The sequence below is a fragment of the Pteropus medius genome, unplaced genomic scaffold, assembly GCF_902729225.1.
Source record: "Pteropus medius unplaced genomic scaffold, Ma_sr-lr_union100, whole genome shotgun sequence".
In the NCBI taxonomy this organism is placed as follows: Eukaryota; Metazoa; Chordata; class Mammalia; order Chiroptera; family Pteropodidae; genus Pteropus; species Pteropus medius.
This window is the reverse complement of record NW_024349802.1, coordinates 6839682-6852193: the sequence shown is the minus strand read 5'-3', so window position 1 is coordinate 6852193 and position 12512 is coordinate 6839682. Positions and strand designations below refer to the sequence as shown.

At 48.2% G+C, this 12512-nt stretch overlaps 1 pseudogene; it reads right to left on the bottom strand.

The window, feature by feature from the left end:
• Positions 1–12329: 12329 nt before the first annotated feature.
• LOC120581892 (uncharacterized) lies at positions 12330–12448 on the bottom strand (annotated as a pseudogene).
• Between the last annotated feature and the right edge of the window lie 64 nt (positions 12449–12512).

Genomic DNA, 12512 nt, shown 5'->3' with positions numbered 1-12512 from the left:
TGCCCACCACACAGAACTCACTTCTCACTTCCCTTCCATCTCAACTGATTGGAGACTCCCGGCTGCTGCCACCTTCCCCCGGCTTTTTGAAACTACTGAACAAGACCAGCCGGGAAACTGCCTGTTAAATTCTGCTTTTCTTAAGTCGAAACAAAATGTTTGCAGCTGCAACGGCGGAGGAAGCAGGGGTTGGTGCTTTAGAATCACCTCGTGACAGGGAATGGCACTGCCCTGGAGCTGGACCCAGGCAAGCCCTAGCTGGGAGTGGGGCACAGCCATGGGCTTAGTCCTGAGCTAATACTGGAGAGCCCTGTGCACATAATCTCAAACCAAGTCAACACTGCTTCTGAGGTCAGGAGTGTTGTCCCTAGTACACAATTGATGGGACTGAGGCTCCACCTCACGATGTAACTGAACCAAGGTCACACTGAGTCAATAGTCTTTAGATTCCAAAGCCAGGCATCTTTCCACTGGTCTTCTCACCTTCAGATGAGGCGTGAGGAAGGGTCCTTCTTGGAGGATGGCCCAGACAGATGCCGTAGGATTTGGAGTGTGTGATTCTGAGAGGGACAGAGCCAGCTACACAGGCTGGAGGAGGGAGGTGGGGGGAGGGAAGGCTGGGGCAGGGGGCTGGAGCCAGACCACCCCTCCCCCAGCGGCTCCGATCCAGAGCTCCCACCCCTCACTCTCTGGAAACATAAACACAATCACATCTGGACTCAGAGTGCCTCCCCCAGCCTCACACATCTGCCAAGGCCAAGGGGCCCTGGTCTCAGCTGAGGGCAGGAGGCAAGGGAGACCTGGAAGGAGCTGGGACTGAGGGGAAGTGGGAGGCAGAGAAGCTTCTGAAAGTCAGGCCCAGCCTCAGGTGAGAGAGGGGCCAAAGCAGGGCTCTGTTGGAGACTTGGTGTGGCTGTGAAACCACAGACCAAATAGCTGCAGATGGGTGGAAGGGCAGAAGCAGTTCCAGAATGACCCCATCATCCATGAAGGACCTTGGCCAAAAAGGTGAGTGTAAGATCCAGCCTCAGGCTCCACTCAGCTATTCTGCCCCAGCTGTTTTGTGGCTGGTACAGCAAACAGTATCTAGCCTTTTCCAGCTGTACCAACTGCAGGATCATCTCTAGACGGGGTGCTGAGGAATATACAGGACTCCGAAAGCTAAGTCCTGCAAGAAAAGGCAGAATGTTCTTGTCCTGCTCTGCCTGAAGAAGACCAGGGAGGGAGTGTCATTCATTCAGCCAGCGTTTACTGTGTTCCTGCCCTTGGTGCTAGGAATCCAGCAGTGGAAACAGACACAGTCCCTGCTCTCATGGACAAGTAAACAAACACGTGTATAATTACAAACTGGGCTGAGTGCTTCTGAAGAAAAAGTGCTATGAGTAAGAAAAATACGAGTCCTTCTTTAAACAGGGTGGTCAAGGAAGGCTGTCCTAGGGAGGTGGCTCCATCTGTCTTCAGTGGCAAGCGCTATCATTTATTAAGCCCGTTTGGGGTCGCAGGTTTTGTGCTAAGTGTACAATACCATGAGGAAGGGTCTTCATTTTCTCTTTTCCCTGATGAGTCCCCCAGGCTTAGAGAGATTGGGTCACCTTGCCCAAGTTCACACAGCAGGAAGTGATGGAGTAGATTCAAATCTGGTCAGTGTCCACACTCTCCCTTCTGCACTGGGCTGCTCCATGCCAAGCACTATGAGCAACATGGTGGGGCAGTTGATCTTGAGATCATAATTTCTGCCAGCAACACAGGACTAGCCCCTAGGAAACAGAAGAGCAGATTTGTTCTTACCTAGTCCTGACAAATTGAGCCCCCACAGGGTTGCTGCAGGTTTAGGGTGGCCAGGAATTAGGAACAGGAGAGCAAGAGGCTGGTACCCAGCACTTCTCTGCAGGCACGGTGGAGCACCAAAAGAAAATGGTGCGCAACCACGGAGTGCCTAGCTATTGAGGGAGAGGAACCAAGTCACCTCCCCTAGCTTTATGGCCCCAGCCATACTGCAGACCTCCCTTGGGGCCACAGCATCTAAGTGAAAGTCACAGTTGGAAGATCTGCCTTGGAGGGGGCATTGCTCAGAGAGTCCAAGCCCTAGAGAGGGCTCCCTGGGAGATAGCAGTGAGGCCTTTGTCACCAAGAGGGCCAGTCTGGGAAATGAGAGTGAGGGTGGTTTTACGCCCACTGACCTCCCCACTTCCTGGGCCAGTCACTTGGCTCTGATATCTACAGGGACCTCTGCTGCGGTATTTGAGAGCGAGAGTTTGAGTTCTGGCTCCACCTGCATTGCCTTGGGCAAGAGACTTAATTAATGTCTCTGAGCTTCTGTTTCCTCTTGCATGAAAGGGAATAAAAATCACATCACGCAGTTGTTTAAAAGATTAAATGAAATATAAAGTGTTAATTGGGGTGTTGGCATATAGTAAGTGTTCAATAAATAGTTATTGTTGATAGTATTGTTATTGCTGTTGTTATTATTAAACGTCGCTTGGGGCCCAACTTGGTTTTCCCTCCGACTTTGCTCGGTATAATGAATGTGAGTCATAACTGACCGTCTTGCTGACTCCCCCACCCCACCTTACCTTCCCTGCATCCCACCCCCGGAACCATCCTAGACTTGGCCCTCAGTAACCCAGTCTGTTGTCCTGCGGTCCAGTCTCCCCACAACCCTCTGTGGGTCAGGTCCTGGGAGACCCAGAGGAACCAGGCCCACTCTCTGCTGTCCATTGGGCCTGGGAACAGGCAGACTGGCAGTCAGTACTCTGAGATGAGCGTGGGAGCAGAGGGGACACTCACCCCAGCATTCTCCTCAAAGGGGTCCCTGCGACATGGGATGAAGATGCCTAAACACTTCTTTTTGTGTTATATCATTTCATCAGTAGCTAACATCAGGCCCTTATTGAGCTCCAAGCCCCATGCAAGCACTTCATAAGAATTACGGCATTCACTCCTCAGGAGAGAGGGGCTTGTTATCTTACACCAGAAGAGAAGCTCACAAAAGATGGCACAGCTAATGAGGGAGAGTCAGGACTTGCACTCAGGCCCTCTGGCCAGGTCCATACTCTTAACCACTGCACTACACAACTGCCTGATGAGAATCACATTAGTACTGGGTGGTGGTGGGCAGGGGGGCGGGGAGTGGGATAAATGATTATAATTCATGTCAAGTCAAGAGTCTGGGCTCAGTTGGGCTCTGGGATAGAGAATGAAAAGGTACCAGGCCCCAAGTTTTGCCTTCACCAAGCTCGCTGGAATGTGTGAGAGAGCAACAGGGTGCGCAAGTGACAGCTGGCACTGAGGAAGCACAAGTGACAGTGGGGGGAGGGGGCACAGAGAAGCTTCTTGGTGGAGACAGGGCCCTGGAATATCAACCATTAAATCCGAACTCCTGCCTCATTTAGTGTTACAAGCTTCTCATTTCCAATCTGCCTCCCTCTGGAAGCCCTCCTAGGCTTCTTCCCAGCCCTTGCTGGCCTGCCTTCTTGCCCGTTTCACCACAGGATCCCTACTCTTCAAACTCCTGTGTTGCATTTGCAGGTCCCTGGACCTTACCTCCCAACTGGCTGCCCAGAGCAGGCGCTGCCTACTATCGAGTGGCTTCAGGGCACCCAGGAGACACAGATGCCAGAGCCCAGCCAGGTTGGAGAGGGTGAGATCTCGTGAATCAAGACTCTAAAGAGGAGCAATTCAAGGTGCAGAGAGCTGCATCTGGAGCAGGGTGGAGGCAAAGGACAGAATGTCCTTAGTGGAGGATGAAAGCAGCTCTGGCTTTCCTGATCACATGGCCAAATGTCACCCTGCTCCATCCCCTGCTGTGCATTGTACTTGTTTTATTTTTCTTATTAGCCTCATTTTATAGATGAGGAAGCTGAGGCTCAGAGATTTCATGTAGCCTGTCCAAAGACAGCTTTAGGGACTCAGATTCTAGCCTGTCTGACTGCAGAGCCTATGGCTTAACTGCTGTGAGCACCACCTCTTGGAGGCGGGGCACTGGCAGCTGAGCAGGGTTGCTGCAGTCACGGAGAGCCAGGATGTAGAAGCAACCAGATGCAGACAGTAAAACTTCGGGAAGTGTCTGCACACAATCGGTGCTCAATAAATATTTGCTGAATAAAAAAATTGAGGGGCTGCCTTCCCTTACCCCTCACTCCACAAAAATATATCTTGGCCCTTCCTCCTTCTCCCCACTCCTTTCTCTCCTCTCTCTCGCTTCTTTCCCTCTTCCACTCACACACTCCTCCCTCTCGGCACAGCCAGCCCTTGGCGCTGCTTTTAAAAGTGTATCGGAACAACAAAAAGACAATCAACCCAATTCAAAAATGGGCAAAGGACCTGAATGGACATTTCTCCAAAGAAGATATACCAATAGCCAATAAGCACATGAAAAGATGCTCAACATCACTAGTCATTTAGGGAAATGCAAATCAAACCACAATGAGATGCCACTACATATCCATTAGGATGGCTGCTACAAAAAAACACAAAACAATCAAAAAAAAGAAAAAACCCAGAAAATAGCAAGTGTTGGTGAGGATATGGAGAAACTGGAACCCTTGTGCATTGCTTATAGGAACATAAAACGGTGTCGCCACTGTGAAGAACAATATGGCAATTCCTAAAAAAGTTAAACACAGAATTACTATTTGACCCAGAAATCCACTTCTGGGTATGTACCCCAAAGAAACAAAAGCAGGGACTTGTACAGATATTTGTACACCCATGCTCATAGCAGCATGATTCACAATAGCCAAAAGGTGGGAACAACCTAAGTGTCCATAAACAGATGAATAAACAAAATGTGGTATATACATACAGTATAATACTATTCAGTCTTAAAACAGAAAGAAATCATGACACATGACACAACATGGTTGAACCTTGAAGACATACTAAGTAAAATAAGCCAGACACGAAAGGACAACTATTGTGATTCTACTTATACAAGGTACCTAGAGTAGACACATTCAGACAGAAAATAAGATGGTAGTTGCCAGGGCCAGGGGTGATCAGAGAATGGGGAGTTATTGTTTAATGTATATAGAGCTTCATTTTGAGGCACCGAAAAGTTCTGCAGATAGATGTTGGTGATGGTTGCGCAATAATGTGAATATACTTAATGTCACTGAAATATATACTCTTAAAGAGTTAAAATGGCAAATTTCATGTTATGTGTATTTTACTACAACTTTTTTATATCCGTATTTATGCCCCTACCTTATCCAGAGAGGCACTCGGAGGCTAGTGCCTAGATGCTCCGGGACTGAGCCCACCACCAGGGCTGCTCCCATGCTTGTTGGAAAGCCTTTTCCTGCAGCCTTCTCCAACTGGCAGCCTCTTTGAGACCCCAGTGACAGCTGATGCCGCCCGGCCCTCGCCCCATTCTCCATCCCTCTGTACAGTGGAGCAGTGGAACCTTATTAAGGACACTCCCCCCACTGAGTGTCTACTGTGTGGCCAAGAGAGAGCAAGAGGGGCAGATGACTTTTTGCCATTCGTTTAGCATAAAATTAAATAATAGTTTTGCTAATGCCTTTTTTCTTTTAACTGAGTTTCTCTGTCAAAAATACTGAACAAAATAGGCTAGGAAAGAGTATATAAGCACGATTTTTATATACACACAGAGAAATTTCTGGATGAGCACAAAATGTTAACACCAGTTACCTTTGGGTGATGGGAAATGGGTTTTATTTTCATTTGTCCTTTCCAAGTTTTTTGCACTGAGCAAGTATTACTTTTATAACAATAAAATGATACAATATTATTTTAAAATACAAAGTCCTGTGATCTGCAGGACAGGGAGTGGCCTTCTGCCCAAAGGTCCCTGTCCCCACCCCAGAGGTGTCCATCAGCACCCACCTGGGATGATGTATCAGTTCTCGGAATTCAGCCTCCTTTGGTGGCAGGCCAGTGTGACAGGTGTCAAGCAAACCTTTACAGATTATTACAGAAATGAAATTTTTGTTTTTAAATGCATCCTTCTTTAAACAGATGTCAGGTTAGTAGGTGCCAAGAAGAATGTTCAGAGAATAATTTGTATCGATCTTTTATTGCTAAGCAAAGAGGGTCAGAGTTTAAAAATGGCTGTCGTAAGCAGGAGTCCCTCCCCCTCGTCACCTCGCTGCACACCCCAATCCTGCAGCTCAGCAACCTCTTTGCACTCCCTCCTACCTTGTGCACGCACACACACACACACACACACACGCACACACACACACACACGGTGTGTCTGCCAGCCAGCATGATCATGGAATCTTTATTAAAGAGGCCCAAATTACCAAGGTTTTACTACACTACTAAAAATAGTCATGCTTACTTAGCCTTACTTAGTGTTTAATAAGCACACCATTTCTAATTTTTCTGCCCGAGTAAACTGAACATCATTCCAGAAATACATTTTTACTGAAACAAGGCTTATTTTTTTTTCTTTGTTCATACATTTTATTCTTTGTCCTTCTTCCTCCTCTCCTCCTCTCTCCATCCCTCGCGTCCCCATCAGCTCTCCACCCCTCACCTTTTTTAAATTTCAAAACACAAAGAGGAAAGTAACAGTAATTTGGACTTGGCTTTCATGCAAAATGGACCAATTTTTTTTAAGTGTTGGTAATTTGTCCTGAAAATGGATATAGGGAGTTGGGCTAGAAAGGCTTTGAAGAGGAGGGTTTTATGAGTGGAAAATGAGGCCTGAGTGTGTGGGAATGTGTGCTGCACCTCCCCTCCGTGCCTGGAACAGTGCAGGCACGTGTGATAACCACAGCTAATAGCACCATTATTGCTATTATCACATTACATTATTATTATTCATCAGAATCAGACAAAGCATATTAACCCATTTAATTGAACCAACGGCTTAACGTTCCAGTGATTTCACGGAAAGCGCCTGGCAAAGCCTCCAAGACATTGCAGCCATAAAGCACTGGCCACTTTGCCATTTGCCAGGCTGTGGCGGGGCCAGCAAGGGTTTCCTCAGACTGTTCCCGCCTGTGGCTTCTCTGGGTACTTTCCAGGACACACTGGGATGGATGCTTATTCCCACCCTTACTCCAGCCTTCTCATGTACACACCTCTTTCTCCCTTTAGGTGAACCTGATCTAATAAAGGATATATTTATACACAGGATCCCTCCTCCACCCCCTAAGCTAGCACTCCTACTGAGTCACCGAGGCTGGTACTGAGTACCGACACCCACCATTCATGGTGAATACCTGGCTTCTCTTGAGCTTGGCGACCATGCTTCCAAAGCTTCTCAACTCTCCCCAGGCTCATAGAGCCAGGGCTGGTGGAGAGCCTGGCAGAGGCCAGGGCCCCGCTGATCTAGCTCCTGGGCCAGTCTCCTCCCTGGAACATGGCCTGCCTTCCAGGAGCCTAAGTTTCCCCTCTGTCACATGGGCACTGGACCCTCCTGCCTGCCCCTTAGGGTTTGCTATCAGGGTTTGGAGAGACCCTAGAAGTGACCAGTATGCAAGGCCTTCAGGCGGGCTGTTGCTTCAGAGACACAAAATTGTCCTTGATCATCTCATTGACCTCCTATCACTGGAGAAACTCCAAGTAGGGAAGCTTGATTCCCCCATAGTGCCCCTGCTGGCAGGCCCCATGAGGAAATATCTCGCTTTATTTCCTTGGGGATAACGGCATTCCCAAGGCCTCTGCCCCTAGATCCTCCACTTGAGTGAGATGGCATCACATGGCCACCCTGAAGTCCATTCTCCTGGCCCTGGGGCAGCAAGGCACAGAAAACCCTGGCCTCAGACCCAGCCTAGCCAACCTCCAGGGGGGCAAGAGCCAAGACAAGTAGACCACAGGGGTTAAGAGTATGGGCTTTGGAGTTAGAGCTTGGTTCAACTCACAGTGCTACCACTTACTGCCACAAAACCCCCGTAAGCCTCAGTTTCCTCATCTGTAAAACAGGGCTAAATGTGAAAATGTAGGTATAGTGTTTGGCACTGTGCCTGTGACAAAAAGGGGCTCAAAATAACTCCTAGGTCTCTCTTCCCACTTTCTCCCTCCCCCATCAGGACTGTAAAGCTGGCAAATCTCAGGCAGTCCATCACTGACATCCAAGAGTTAGGGCATGACTTCTCAGGCCACAGCCCTCCCCAGGTGGTGCTAGGAGAAGAAATATCCACGAGTAGAGGAATTAAGGTGTGATTTAAGGTCAGGTATGAAAAATAAAGGGGGAGAGTATGAGAAAGGAGAAATCAAGGCTAACTGGAGCAATCTAGAAAGGCTTCCTGTTAGAGGAAGGCTTCCTGTGAAGCCTTGAAAAACAGACAGGATTAGGATGGGTGTGTAGGAGTGGAGGCGAGACTGAACTAGGCAAAGAGGATGCCTGGGAGATATAAGGAGAGAGAGGAGGAGACAGAATAAGGGGGCCTTAAATGCTCAGAGAGGCAGAGGGAATCAAATCTGGCCAGGTCACTGCCCTGCTTCCAACTGCAGAGCTGAGCACTCAAGAGCCTCAGGATCTGGCTCCAATCTACTTCCGCAGTCCTCTGACACCCCACTCCACACTGCAGGCTGTAGCCACAACTTCTCAGCACTGCCTACACCCTCTGCATGCTCCCGCCCTCTTTCCTTTGTGTATGTGGTTCCTTCTGCCTGGAATGCCCTTCCAGTCACCACAGGTGCAGTGCATGCACACACATACCCTTCCAGTCACCACAGGTGCAGGGCATGCACACACATACGCATGCACGCGCGCGCGCACATACACACACACACACACTGTTTAACATTCTTTTCAAGATGAAAACTGTGTTGTTTCTCCTGATTATAAAATACATATTCACTCTTAAAGTTCAAAAAGTTCAAAAAGTGTGAGAACAAAAATCAAAACCACCAAACTACTATGAGTATGATCGTCCTTGCAGGTAGCCCTCTGTAGGCACACACAGACATGTAGGCACACACACATGTACAGACACACACACGTGATTATGCTCACTATTACATAAAGGGTATCATATCACTTGCTCTAGAAGCTACTTTTTTCACTCCATAAAATATCAGGAACACCTATTCTTATTGACAGATCACTATTTTTAAGTATGTACTTTCTATGTACTGTTTTTATGTATGGATTGACAGTAATTTAACCAGTTCCCTCACCAATAGGCATTTAGGTAATTAATACTTTTTTTTTTTTTTGCTGTGCCCAATTATAACAGGCCACAATAAACATCCTTATCCATGCATCTCTGTGCTTATCATTTGGTTCCTTAGGATAATTTCAAGCAGCAAAATTGCTGGGTCATGGCAACATATACTTAAATTCTAATCCACGTGGCCTGAGGCAGGTCACACCTATTTGTACTGCCAAAGAGGACAGGGGTGCCCATTCTCCAGATCCTAGCTATTGCTAAGTTTTCTGTTATCGTTGCCACCTGAAAGAGAAAAAAAATCTCTCACTGCCACTTTGTGTATGTTTTTATTATTTTTTTCCTAAATCCATACGGTGTCATTATGTACAGTTCTGCAACTGACTTTTTCCACCTGACAATTCCTTCACTCCTTTGCTACTTGCTCATTCAAGGGTCAAGTAAAAAACCATCTATTTGGGCTAACAGCCTCCCAAAGGAGCCCCTCTTGGTGCCCACAGCTCTGCCCTCGCTGATGAGTTGTCAGTGAGCGCAGGAGCAGGCAGCAGGCCAGAAAGGGTTATAATGCCACTGCCCACAAGGCCAACTTTCTGGGCACAGGGACAGTGCTGCAAGGCACTGACAAGGCTGGCTCATCCTTCCTGCTCAGCACCTCCCATCTGCTGGCCAAGCCCCCACATAGGCCAGCCTTACCGAAATACAGGGAAAGGTGACATCTAAGCCAAACCCCGCTTTTGCCCAGGCTATAATTTCCTGATTAGGCGCCACGGTCACCATGCCATCTGCACACACTGATTGCTTCCTGCCGTCCTCTCCAACCCTGGAGCTCCCTGCTCAGAAGAGAACCATGGCTTGATTTTTAAAGTTCAAAAAATAGCTTTGATATGAAAGAACAAGGTTGCTGTGAGGCAGCAGAGCAGAGAGGCACATGTGTGGCCTGCATACAAATACTGACTCTGCCCTTTAATGACAGTCTTGGCCAAGTGACAGTCTCTGAGTGCCTGTTTACCCACTTATAAAATGGGGATAATGATTCCTTAGAAGATTGTTGCACAGCATTATAGCATAGTATGCTTGGTTGTGAATCCTGGTTTCCGCTTACTCGTAGAGCCTTGGATAGGTTACATCATCTCTTTGAACCTCAGTGTTACCACCCATTTAATGGGAATAATGAAAAAGCCTAAGTGTCGTTATGAGATTCAAATCATGTATATGAGAATACCTTGTAAACAGAAATACTGACAAAACAGGTGTTATTTCCATGGTCAACAAAGACGATGGCTATACCTTTGGAGTCTGGGCCTGAATTCTGCTCAGTCTGCTCGTTCTCTGGTCCAGTGGCAAGATTTGAAGAGGTCTTCTCATCTCAGGCCCCAATCCCAGGCATCGAGGCCCCACTGGGGAAGAGGGGAGTCAAGGCCAGTTGCGCTCTCGGGATGTGAACTGTGGGGCAGTGGTGCCTCTGCTGGGAGAATGTCATTGTCCCCTCACCAGTTTACAAAAGCTGAGGCCAATCCTCAGGTCCCCAAGAGTTTTAGAACAGACTCTTCCCCCCCTCTGGCCTCTTGCATGCTTCCTTTTGAGACTTTGGTTTCTCTTTTGCCCATTACCCTGATTTTCTGCCTCAGAAGAGAACCCAGGAGCTGAGCAAGAAAGCACAAATGCTCCCTCTCCTTCCAGCTCTCCAGTCCTAGCTCCCCACCATTCTCCTGGTGCTACCTCACAACAAGCCAAAAGCAAAATCAAAGCTAGAACTTCGGGAAGGTAAGGTATGTAGCCAAGCACAGATAAACTTCTTGGTGGCAGAATGTGGGAAAGAGTGGGCATTCATGTGTTGATAAATCTCTCTCCATCACATGTAACTCCTTTCTCCCAGTTTCCCACTCCCGTGATTAGAATCAGCAACAATTACCTCTCTTTTCTGAATAGCCTAGTTAGGAATTCAGGGCCATCTTCTCTCTTGAGAGCCTATGGGATACTCCCAGGTAATTTGGGGCCAGGGCCAGAGAGCAAACGGAGATACCACCGAGAGCAAATCTTCACCTGGCGAAAGGCAGTTGGTTTTAGGAGGTGTCCTGTCTCACCCACATTTGAAGGAAACAGAAGTTGTGCAGTTTTTAGCATCACAATATTGGATTTCTAGGGGCTGCTGGAATAAATAAGAGAGCCTATATTCTCAGTCACTGCCTGGATCTACATAATATAGGGACTCCTTCCTGCTGGTAGAATAGACAGCAGCTTAAAAAAATCAAGCCACCTTCCAAACACCCAACCGTGGATTCCAGATGCTTCCCACAAGAGCTAGGGGAAAGACTAAGTGTGACCAGAAGACCCAGGCCCAGGTCCCCTGCATCCCACTTCAGCCTCCAAACCACCAGTTGACAGAATGGAGATGAACAAGCCATCTGGGGACAGCTCTGCTGGATCCCAGGGCTGGGGGTGGAGAGGGAGGTTCGGCTTTCCGCTGCCAGGCCTGGGCAAGCAGAGCCTCTTCTGCCCCAAACAAATCAATTGAAAGCCTCGGCCAAGCCTGTTTGAGTTGGTGAGAGCCCAAGTGGGAATTCCAATCTGCCAGTGTTTGCTCTAAAGGCAAACAGAGCCAAACAGAAATGCTGCTTTTGGACTTTGTGCCAAATATCCATCGGCTTGCTCTGCCAGCGGAATTGGGCCAGCCCTCTGCATGTCACCCTCTCCCAGTTCCCTGATCTGTGACAGCTTCTGCTTGTGCCCTTAAAGGCAGCCTGACCCTCCAACATCACAACCCAGTGGCCCATGCCCAGGGCTTCCCTGCTGGGTCTGGGTTCCAAACCATGCAGGTCCGCCTTGCAGTCTGTCCATCCTGCACCGGCTCCATCTGAAGACCCATTCCCCCGCACCCCAATACGTTCCTGATCTCTGCTTCCTGCTCTACCTTGACACTGGCCCAGTCTCTCTCAACTCCTGACTGGCAAAGCCCTCTGCAGCTGCCTGCCCAGCAGAGGCAGAGCTGACAGTCAGAAAGCACAAAGTTTAAGTTATCTACATCTTTTTTCACATTCTCATGTGTATTTTATTTGATCCTTATAGCTGGTCAGTTTATCAGCCCATTTCTCAGAGGAAACAGCAGAAGTTTCCAAAGACCAGACACCTTGCCCAAGGTCACCAGACTAAGGAATCCAAGTCTCCTGACTCCAAAACCATGGTACTCTCTAACTTGCCTCCCTGAAGCAAGTTTTTATTTTTATTTTTATTTATTTATTTTAACACCTACAGCACCTGGTCTTCCTAAGTGGTCTCCCATCCAAGTACTAACCAGGCCCGACCCTGCTTAGCTTCTGAGATCAGACAGGATCGGGCTTGTTCAGGGTGGCATGGCCGTAGACCCTGAGGCAAGTTTTTAAATCTTTTGTTCATTTCCAGATGCCTGGGGCAATTCCCAGGATTCCT